Below are 11,427 nucleotides of genomic sequence, written 5' to 3'. Positions count from 1 at the left end.
GACACTGGGTTTCCTGCTGCTCAGCACCATAATATTGCAATGTATTCCACATAAAAGTGACACTCTGAATCCAAAATAAGAGTGTCAACACACAAACTTGCACTGAAATAAAGTGTGGATTACAACCAATTTAATTAGTTTGGTGCAAATTTTTGCATAGACCAGCCCTTAGTGAATTGGCAAGTTGGCGACTAGCCCAAACAATGAAGGCTGCCTGCGCAGAGATGGAGTGTTTCTTCTGTAACCGTAGGTGCCATTGTATCCAACCAGAGGCTTGACTGAGGTGAGGAACAGCTGGTGACCACCCACATGTGTTGCAGAATGACCTGAGGGAAAACTCAAATAAGGATCAGGTTAGCTTGTGAGGCTCTTGTTTATATATAAAAAAAAGTATTTACAAAGCTGTCATCTTATAGACTGCACAGAATCAGAGAAATGTAGGGCTGGAAGGGACCTTGCTTGCATGGTCATCAAGTCCAGCCCCTTGCACTACGGCAGGATCAAGTAAACCTAGACCCATTTCTGCAACATGTTCATCCAACCAGTTCTTAAAAACCTCCAGCAATGGGGATTCCACAGCACTCCTTGGAAGCCTATTCAAGAGCTTCATTACCCTTATTGTTGCAACGTTTTTCCTACTTGCTAACCTAAATCTTCCTTGCCGCAGAGTAAGCCCATTACTGCTTGCTCTACCATCAGCAGACATGGAGAACAACTGCTTGCAGTCCTCTTTATAACAGCCCTTAGTGTATTTGAACAGTGTTATTGGGTTCACCCCCAGGCTTTGTTATCCTCTTTAAAGCTAGGTACTATGTTTGCCCTTCTCCAGTCCGCTGGGACCTCCCCTGTCCTCCATGAGTTCTTGGTGATAATGGCTAATAGTTCTCAGATTGCTTCAGCTAGTGCCTTAAGTACTCTAGGAAGAATTTCATCAGGCCCTGCTGACTTGAATACAACTGATTTATCTAAATATTTTTAACCTGTTCTTTCCCTTTGTTGGCTTGTGTTCCTTCCCCCTTGTTATTAGTATTAACTGTGTTGAGTATCTGGTCACCATTAACCTTTTTTAGTGATGATTGAGTCATAATAGGCATTTAACGCCTCAGGTGTCATCAATTATTAGCTCTCCTTCCCCACTAAGTAGAGGCCCTACACTTTCCTACATCTTTCTCTTGCTCCTAATGTCTATATATGTGTGGACCATAAGATGGTATGTTTGATTGTCTTGCCTTCTTATGCTGCTCATCTTGTTGGATTGTGAGCCCTTTGGGACAAAAGCCATGTCCGCCTGTATGGTTGTGCAAGTGTCTAGCATGATTGGTCCCTGAGCCTAACCAGGCTCTCTGGAGCTACTATGATGTAAATAATGGTAATAAAAAGCATGCTGCGAGATCTGCAGATGGGAGGTCCAGAGGTTTCTGGCTCTTTATTTTGGCTGCATCACCTCCCTTTGTATTCTTCCACTGGCTCTTCCTCCGCTGCATCAAACACAATTACTTGTCTTCATTTTTAATAGCTTTGGCCCCACCCTGTGTATAATCTCATGGCCTTTAAAGGCCAGAAGGGCCCTCATAATCATCTGGTCTGACTTCTTGCACATAGCAGGCCACAGAACCTCACCTTCCCACCCCTCTAGTAGGCCCATAACCTCTGACTGAGTTACTGAAGTCCTCAAATCTTGATTTAAAGACTTTCATTACCGAGAATTCACTATTCACTCTAGTTCAAACCAGCAGGTGACCCATGCTGCAGAGGCAGGCAAAAAATCTCAGGGTCTCTGCCAATCTGATCTGGTAGAAAATTCCTTCCGTACCCCAAATATGGCGATCAGTTAGACCCTGAGCATGTGGGCAAGACCCAGCAGCCAGACACTTGGGAACAAATTGTCTGTAGAAACTCAGAGCCCTGCCCAGCTAGTGTCCCATCTCTGGCCACTGGAACTATTTAGTAATAGGAGTCACAGATAGGCCATATTCCATTGTAGCCTATCTCATAACTCCATCCCCTCCACAAACAAATCAAGCTCAGTCTTAAAACAAGTTAGGTTTTGAAGGCTGTTCCAGAACTTCGCTCCTCTGATAGTTAGAAATCATCTAATTTCAAGCCTAAACTTATTGATGGCCAGTTTATATTCATTTGTTCTTGTGCTACCATTACCTTAAATTAAAGAACTCCTCTCCCACTGTTTATGTCTCTGATATATTTATAGAGCGGAATCATACCTCCCCTCATCCTTTCTTTGGTTAGGCTAAACTAGCCAAGCTACTTAGATCTCCTCTTGTAAGGTAGGTTCTCCATTCTTCTGCTCATCCTAGTAGCCCTTCTCTGCATCTGTTGAAGTTTGAATTCATCTTTCTTAAGCATGGGAGACCAGAATTGCACACAATATTCCTGATGAGGTCTCACCAGTGTCTTGTATAATGGTACTAACACCTCCCTATCTCTACTGGAAATACCTTGCCTGATACATCCTAGGATGGCATTAACCTTTCTCACGGCCACATAATGTTGGTAGCTAATAGTCATCTTGTGACTGACCAGTATACCCAGGCCTTTCTCCTCCTCTGTCGCTTCCAACTGTTACATCCCCAATTTATAGGAAATTTTTTTGCTGTTAGTCCCTAAAAGCATGACCTTGCACTTTGCACTATTGAATTTCATCCCGTTTTTATTACACCAGTTTTTAATGTCATCCAAATCTTCTTGTATGATATTTTGGTCCTCCTCCATATTGGCAGTACCTCCCAACTCTGTGTCATCTGCACATTTTAATAGCACAATCCCACTTTTTGTGCCAAAGTCAATAATGAAAATGTTAACTAAGATTGGTGTCAAGACCAATCCCTGAGGAACTCTACTAGTAATCTCCCTCCACCTTTTCGTATGACCAGTTGTAATCTCCCCTTTAACCAGTTCCATACCCACCTCTCTCTCATATTTATCAAGACATTGGCCTCTACTCCACCAGCAATGCCATCCTTTATTGTCCATCAGCCCAATTTTTCCTCAAACATCTTTGTGCTTTCTCCTCTGCTGCCTAGCACAGAAACAGAGATGGCTACAGCAGAAGCAAGCCAGAGCTAGAACAGGAGCAAGGACAGTCTGTTGAAACAGTTAGCAATGGGAATGCTCCCAGCCAGGTAGATGTTGAGCAGACTAGAGCCTGTTTCCCTTAGGCACCTATATATCTGCCTTGGGATCACTTGGGTGTGTCCTCCCCTGTGGACTGGCTGAACCCTGGTTGAATGGAGTGGGGGGCCTGTCATAAGACCTGCAGGTAATTGCCTCTGGAGACTCATCATACTCTCCAGCTCAGGAATGACTCATCATGCTTCAGCAGGCTTGGGCTCAGAGGTATCACGTTATGCATGGAAAGATCACCCTTAAAAATCTGCAAAACCACTTCATTATCCTCTCTCTTTAGATCTCTGCTTAAATCTCACATCTGTCACGATGCCATATGTGGGGGAGCACAAGGTGACTACGATTGATGTAACAAGCAGCAGTCAGAGCACAGCTGGTGTGCTCTGACTGCTGCTTGTTACATCAATCGTAGTCACCTTGTGCTCCCCCACATACGTTAGGTGCATCCATGTGATGTCTCATCATAGACTTAGACACTGTAAAGATTTACATGCAGGCATAATTCCTTGCATGTGAATGGTCCTATGGATCTCAATGGAACCACTTGTGTATACAGTTAAAATGTGTGTATGTTTTTGCAGGAAAGGCCCTTTGACTGTAAGCACCTTAGGGCAGGGAGCATCTTTTTACTAGCTATGTGTACAGGGCCCAGTAGGACTTGGATCCTGATTGAAGCCTCTAATATGAATACATAATAATAATAATAATAATAATGGAAGGTGCTATTGAAGTGCAATGTGTTATGTGTTACAGTGTGGGGGTTGTCACAGTACCTGCACCAGCTTTGTTCCTGAGTATCAGAAAAAGGGCAGCTGCACTGCTGAACTGGAAACACTCCTGCCATTTTACCATTACCTGATGTTCCTCCATTTGCCTGTGAAGATAAAATACTTCTAAAACTACTTTTTCATAAGTTATTTGTTTTTAACAATAGTACATTGTTTTTCTCTGCCCAGATTCTGAAAAAAAGCAATTTTATTCTATTTTTACTTTCCTACTTAAATAATACACTTAGTATGCTAAAATAAATAACACCTCAAAGCACTTTCAACCCTTAATTAATTAATCTTTACAGCACCCCTGCAGGGCAGGTAGGTGTTACCCACTTTACTGAAGGGAAAATTGAGGCAGAGAAGTTAAGTGGCTTGCTCAAGGCCACTAATGGAGCCAGTAGCAGAGCCAGGATTGGCACTCGGGCATGCCTGACTCCTAGGTTTGTGCTCAGACCCTCCCTCTCCCTCTTACACCTGATTTGTACTTATTTATTATGATTTCTAATGACAGGAAGAAAAGGTAAAATTAGAAATCTAGCTACAATATTCAAACAAAGGTAAGCAAACTCAGCCAAATGTTTGTGCACATAGAATGATACTTACTTGTCCTGTTCTTTGGAGCAAAGGAGGTACAGGCTTGGTTGTGAAATAGGCAGCTGCATGGGGGTCCCTCTGAGCATTATAGGGAGGAATTATACAGCCCAGCTTTGGCAGAGAATGACTATAATCTCTGGCAATACTTTCCATTGCCACACCATCCAAAATGAACCACCTTTCCTTATGTTCCAAGGCAGCTTTAGAAGGAGATCGTGCAAAGTGACTCACTAGATGCGATTTCCTTTTCTTGGGAGGCAACATTGATTTTGCTCAAGAATGGGAGAGAGCAAGGAGACAAGCAGTGGGTGCTTCTGTGTTACCAGTAACTACACTGTCCTCGCTACTCAAAAGCCTGAAGGAGTCCTTACGTGTTGCTATGGCCACACATCCACAGAAGAGCAGTGCTGCTTTTCTCCTGCAGCCTACACTGTTTGTTTTACCCGCCCACAGGTAAGAGCAAGAAAGAAAAAGTGAGATTTTTCTGAAAAGTATTAAACCCTTGCAGCCAATTTCACTTTCCTTGGCATGACCCTCCATACAGGACACGGCACTCAGTACAGCGCATTGCCAAAGCAGAGAACATTAGTGGCATTTGAACATGCCCAAGGATTTTTAGGCAGCGCAGCCACAAATGGGATTGAAACAGAAAAGTGCAGAGCGAGGCTTGTGAATACTGACCTTTAGTTTTGATTTTTCTATGTATCTAACTATTATTTTGAATATTATTTTCTCTCTTTCAGTCTGGGACTGTGAGGTTTGGTAAAGACCGAGACGAGAGTCATCCTGCAGCAATGCCAGCTCCTGGCGCCAGCCAGGAGGACCCTAAAGTAGGCTTTGCCATACTTAGGCCAGGATTCAGCTCTGGAAGTGGCTGTGTGTGACATGGTACAAGATGGTAAAAACATCCCACTTTTGCTCATGGCAGTTTGTGAACTGTGCTGTGAGTGCTCCGCTTGTGCCCCTAAGCATGTTTACATTTGCCTGTCATCAAACTTCAGTATCAGCTGTGGGCCTCCCTTGCAGGAGGTGAGAGTCCTGCCAACAAGCACCTAGTCTGTGCACTTTGATAACTTATTCCTGGGGGCCAGAGTTGCAGGGAATCCTTAGCTGGCAATCGAGCTGCAGCAACTTTCTGTTTCCTGGGTTCTGGCTGCAGCTGTTGCCAATGGAAGGTCTTCTAACCGCAACTGAGGAGTGAATCATTTTATTGATACCTGGTATTGTTTTGAAATGGCTCAAGTCTGGGGCACTGAAGTGTTCCTGTGATTGTGCCGCCTCTTACTTTACACAAGTGATGAGATAGAATAATGACTATGGTCCTAATGAACTAGGGCTCAGATCACCACTCGAAGGCAGTGACTTGCCCAAGGTCACACAGCAAGTTTGGGACATGAGACATTTATAGGTAGAGAAGAGTCTCTCAAACCACGAGCTGCCTTCTCTTTTTCCGTCTCCTTTCTCCTCCTTTGCCATCCCCTCACAGCTTCCTCTCCCTCGCTCTGTGCCAAATGAATTCATTCCTTGCTCACATCCATTCGGAGACCTTTATTTCACCCCTTGCACCTCTGAGCTCCCCCACCTCCAGTACCCTAGGTGTGGTGCAGGGGAGGGGAGCAGCTGCAGGGATGCCCACCTCAGTCTGCATCAGTAGCTGCTGCATATACTGGTTGTGCAGCTGGGTTGCCTAGAGGCCTCGTCACCTGCAGTAGTGCTGGCCCTTAGATGCCACAAGTACTCCTGTTCTTTTTATGGATCTGACTGTGTCACGAGCTCCAGGCTTCATAGAGGGCAGGGTGGCAGCATGACAGACCAGGGGTCGATCTGTGAGGTGCAGCTATGCTCACCCAGCTGGCTGTCAGTTTTACCAGTTCCTTCAAGCACCCAGTCAGCTGGGCTTTACAAAACAAGGAGCATGAAGGTGAAACCTTGCAACAAATGCTGTTTACTGTAAAACTGAGAGGCATAGCCCCTGAAAACAGGAATATTCCTGTTTTCAGGGACACATGGACGTCCCATCTCTCACTAAAAATAGCCTGTGCTGGTCACTCCCATTAACCTAGTGTGAGGTGTAGGTAAGAGTCAGTACATCTTTCTTTCTCTGGAAGACTGGGACAGGAATCACTACTAGGTTGGTAGGGCTGCGAGGCGGTGGCAAAACATTTTGTCTGCATGGCAGAAAACAGGCCCAAGCAAGTCCTGAGGCGAGGGACAGAATCAGAGAGGGAAATGGGAAACAGAATTTTCTCTCCAGAAGGGGACTTGGAATGAAGCATTCAGTATTCTTTGCTGCTTCTACAGTATTGGGAAGTTATTGTGCAGCCAGGAGCTGGCACATGGAAAACATCTAGGAAGATGAGAGACAGGGATCAGAATGAACCAGGGGAGTAAAGGAGTTGAGGTCTATTTACATTGATGTGACAGAGACTCTTGGGGACATTTATGACACTAGAGCTATAGCAGGAGCGTATATTTTCCTGGATTACTGAGGCAACAGGCCCTTTACTAAACTAAGTTGAGCTAGAAGCAGGTGTTTGTTGGGGAGATTACGGGCTTGACCGTGCCATCTCTGACACTCTCTGTTAATCAGTTCACCAGGTGCAGAGGGAACCCTTACACATCCACTGCCCCTGCAATGACCCTCATCCCAATCCAGAAGAATTTCATTCCATGTTTTAGGCTTTACATAAAATCTTAGTCCTGGGCCTCTCCTGAATGCATTCGGGTATTCATGCTTGGGGTCCATTATTAGCAAAGGTCATTCAACCCTTTTCATGTACAATATGTCTAGCAGGGTGTGCATGAGTTTACATAGGCCCCAAAGAAGGAGAATGGGGTCTCCATGACACTTCGCTCTGGCAATATTCCAAAGAGTCTCTGACTATGGGTTTGCTCTGTAGGACCCTAACAAGGGGATTTTCCAAAAATTGATCACATGTAACTTTCTATGACCTTGGATCCCTTGCCTTATTTTAATAAATGAGCCTCTATTAAGAGCAGGGGGTAAATGTTTTCCCTTTGTTCCTCTTTCAGTTTACAAATTTGTCTTCTCCCATAGCTGTCTGTTAAAAGATTGGTTCTGCCCCTGCTTTCACCTTTCCAGTTTCATTGCTAAGACATAAAACGGAGGGCCTGACCACTTGGCGTTAAAGATCCAGGCTCTTTTTGTGAGGGTAACGGTGGGCAGGCCAGTTTCCAGATGCCAAACTTCTGCCTTGTCTTGCTGTTTCAGTTAGATATGATGATCTTTATTTTGCATCCTGAACTGTTGTGCACTGTTGCTGCCCACTGTCAAAAAGCTTCAGTGTTCTGCTAAGTGGTGGGTGAAAGGGGCAGCATATACTCCTACCTCATAACCATTGCTGTGAGGCTTAAGTAGTTGATGTTTGTAAAGTGTTTGATGTCCCTGGATGAAAGGTGCTGTAGAATTGAATGTATTAGTATTTCCCATTGTTCCTCCCTACACTTAGCTCTGCAATTAAAGCTGAATGTCCTTCCTGACATGGTTTCTTTGTTGCAAGGTTTCACCTTCATGCTCCACAGTTTATGGTCAACTGGGTCTAATACAGCTGAAAAGTATGGGCCAATAAGGATTATGGCCTAACACTCCTCCTTGGCTCTCGCTGTTGTAATACACACCGTGTTCAAGTAAGAGTCTAGCTCTGTTCTGGGCTTTGTTAGAGCACAAAACTCGTCAAGGACAAAGTGTTCGCCGTATCACTGAAGCTCATAATAAGGTGGGATATTTTATGGTTAGTGTCTGGGAAACTTCTAGTGAGAGTCTGTTGTATTTTTTAAATGACTTTGGGCCTGATCTTGTTTCCATTGAAGAATGGAAACTTTGCCCGAGCAACTGGAGGTGGGGGGAAGAAGGGTAGGAAATCCTCATCTTTGGGTCCACAAGAAAAAAAATTTAAAAATATGTTTTGTTCACTGACACTTTTCTTTAGAACACAGTAAGCAATATACCCAGGGCCGGCTCCAGGGGTTTTGCTGCCCCAAGCAGCCAAAAAAAAAAAAAAAAGCCGCGATCGTGATCTGCGGCAATTCAGCAGGAGGTCCTTTGCTCCCAGCGGGAGTGAGGGACCCTCCGCCGAATTGCCGCTGAATACCTGAAAGTGCCGCCCTGCTCCGGAGTGGCCGCCCCAAACACCTGCTTGATAAGCTGGTGCCTGGAGCCGGCCCTGAATATACCTCTAATAAATGGCAAACACTAGGCAATTGGTATTCATTCAATGTATTCTCTTTTTCCTCAGCTAGTAGTAAGGACCAATTTCCAATAACAAATATAACATGCAGTAGATTTTAGGGAGACTATGATACTGTGAAAAGATAACCCAGTCCTTTCCCTGTTGTTTTTAATAGATATCTTGGGCCAATATTTTAAAATGGAACTTCTGTTTTGCAGGTGCAATCCAGTAGTTAGATGTCTAAATGCCAGCATTTACTAATGCTGCAATTTTGGTCCTTCGCTTAATGTTGTCCCCCAAATGAGAGGCTCTTTGTTTATTGAGAGAAAAAAGACAAGTACTGAAAAAATATCAAAGAAAACAATACAAAACAAGGGAAAAAGCAATGTTCATGGTTAGCATGTTGTTTGGTTTCAAAGTGGACACTGGTTATTTAAGGTAATCTGAAAATGCCCTTTTAAAAATCTTATTTAACATTTCAGAATAACCTGGCAGTTAATTCATTCCATAAGACAAGACCAAACACAAGACAGCTCTTCTGTGTCCTCTAGTCTTTCAGACTTCCAGTAACATTTATATTGCAGAAGCAGTAGCTTCTCCCTAGGTAACGTTGTAATCAGTTTTCTGGTATAAGCTTGGATCTTTTCCCTTTCAAAACCCCACAGTAAAGGTCCTTTCCCCACCTAATGTCATATATAGAGCCTGCTCCTTACAGGTGCAATTCTCTGCAGCTTCAAAGAAAGTTGCAGGTACTCAACATGGGCCAGCTCCGACGCTCATTGGAGTAAATGAAAGCAGTTCTTTTGACCTCAGTGGAACCGGAGCAAGCCCCACCTCTCAGGAACAGGCCAATAGACAATTTTAGTCCCTTAAACAAACTTCAGTCTCTCCTGTGCCCCTTAAACAAATGTTATGGCCTTTCTTCAACAAAATTACCAGGTTTCATCCAACTGTATTCCCTTTGAGGCACCTGTTGCCAAGCCTCTCATTGCTAGACCCTGTTAACCTGACACCATTTCTCTTCATACCTTTTCGGATGAACTATGATGGGGGGGGGGGGAAATACAGCCATCCAGAAGAAAACTTGAGACCTGACCCTGCTAACCTCTGCGAGTAGCATTTATCCATGTGTATTATACCACTGACTGCAGTGGGACTAGGCATGTGAGTAAGGGGTTGGAGGATTGGGCCTTGAAATAGGAACCGGATGAAAACGAAACAAAAAGAAAATGAATGCAGACCACTTGACAGCAGAAGGTCATCAGGAAGCCAAGATGGAAACAGGTGGCCCAGACCAAAGAAAAATCATCTGTATTTAAAAAAAATGGCCTGAAGTCTCAAGGCTAAAGCATTCTTATAAACTTCAGTGCAAAATTGTTCAAAAAAGCAGGACAAAAATTTGCAGTAGGAAATTGAAAATAAAATTGATACAGCCCTACTTACAGTCACTGGGATGAAATCCTAGTATCTCATGTCCTTAAAGATAGTCCTTATGCATTCATTTGCCAACAACCTCAGCTAACAATTGAACTTCAGGGTGGAGATTAGAGCAATAGCAGGTGGCAGTCTAATTGCTATCAGTCTTATATCTGAATCCTCATTTGTCATCTAAACTCACTACAGCTGGCTCTCAGCTCTGATTATCTTCATTGCTATTAAGTACAGGTTCAAAGGCGGTATGGATTTTAGATCTCTCATTTGCATGCTGCCCAAAGCCAAAGCAGCCTGTGTGATTTGGAATATGGCAGCGGAGTATACAGGTGCCAGGTTCAGAAGACTGGCGCATGAGGTGAACTGTGTAGGATACAGAACTAAATACCCTTTTCATTCTATTCACAGGAAATCATTCACTGTGCAACTTGGTATTCATTATCTTACCTAGCTAGCTGGTAAGAGCTTGATTCATCAAGCTAAGAATGACTAAAGGGAGGAATAATGCAGACTAAGGAAAATCCATCATCAGGACTGGTATGGAGCCAGAAAGCAGCAAACAACTGAGAAGGCAGCACAGCAACTGGAAAACACTAAGCTGGCTTTCTTTTTCCATCAGCAAGAATAATAAAGCAAATGAAAACTAATTTCAGAGTCCATTTCAGTGATATTAGCAATAGTGCCTATTTCAGGGAGTTATTTATCACAGTGATAAGAGATGCTTTCTTTATTGTACCCTTGAGAGCAGCTTGAAGAACCGAAGTTATTTCTCTCTCAGTATTTCAAGGAGAGGCCTTCAAAGCTAACCCAAACCTGTTTTCTTCATTGGCTGCTGACGATAGGATTGCTGAGAAAGGAAAACCATAGCCTATTCTGTAACTAGAAATATATTCTGAGTCTGGTTAAGTGTACTGCACCTTTGAGTGGAAGGGGATTCTCCATCTTTCTGCTGAGGGAGATGGGTATGTGGCTCCAGGTGTGTGAACCTGCCACAGGCTGGAATCACAAAGAGGTTCACCTGGCTGCATTCCAGCATTTAAACAGGAAGATGCCAACCAGTCAAGATGACTCCACAGCAGTAGAGAGCACATAGGTACAGAGACAGGCTGCCACAGATGTGAAGCTATGCAGTGTGGGACAGCAGCAGGAGGAATGCCAGAAGCAGTGATATACCTGAGATCCATTAGTGATCTCTTCATACTCTGGACAGATGACCTGAACTCCTTCATCAATTTCCACCACAACTTTAGCAACCACCATCCCTCAATCAAACTCTTTCTAGGGCTCTCCCACAC

The 11,427-nt window shown here is 43.9% G+C and overlaps 1 long non-coding RNA gene across 1 annotated transcript; it reads right to left on the bottom strand.

Moving 5' to 3' along the window:
* Positions 1–213: 213 nt before the first annotated feature.
* LOC120396706 lies at positions 214–10,253 on the bottom strand. The gene is made up of 4 exons (XR_005593305.1): positions 10,145–10,253; positions 3,918–4,018; positions 2,926–3,037; positions 214–326 (listed from the first exon to the last, which is right to left on the bottom strand). It is a non-coding gene; the product is annotated as an uncharacterized LOC120396706 (long non-coding RNA).
* Positions 10,254–11,427: the final 1,174 nt, after the last annotated feature.

The sequence above is a fragment of the Mauremys reevesii genome, linkage group 2, assembly GCF_016161935.1.
Source record: "Mauremys reevesii isolate NIE-2019 linkage group 2, ASM1616193v1, whole genome shotgun sequence".
Lineage (NCBI taxonomy): Eukaryota > Metazoa > Chordata > Testudines > Geoemydidae > Mauremys > Mauremys reevesii.
Note: the sequence above shows the minus strand (reverse complement) of the source record. Positions and strands in the feature narration are given on the sequence as shown.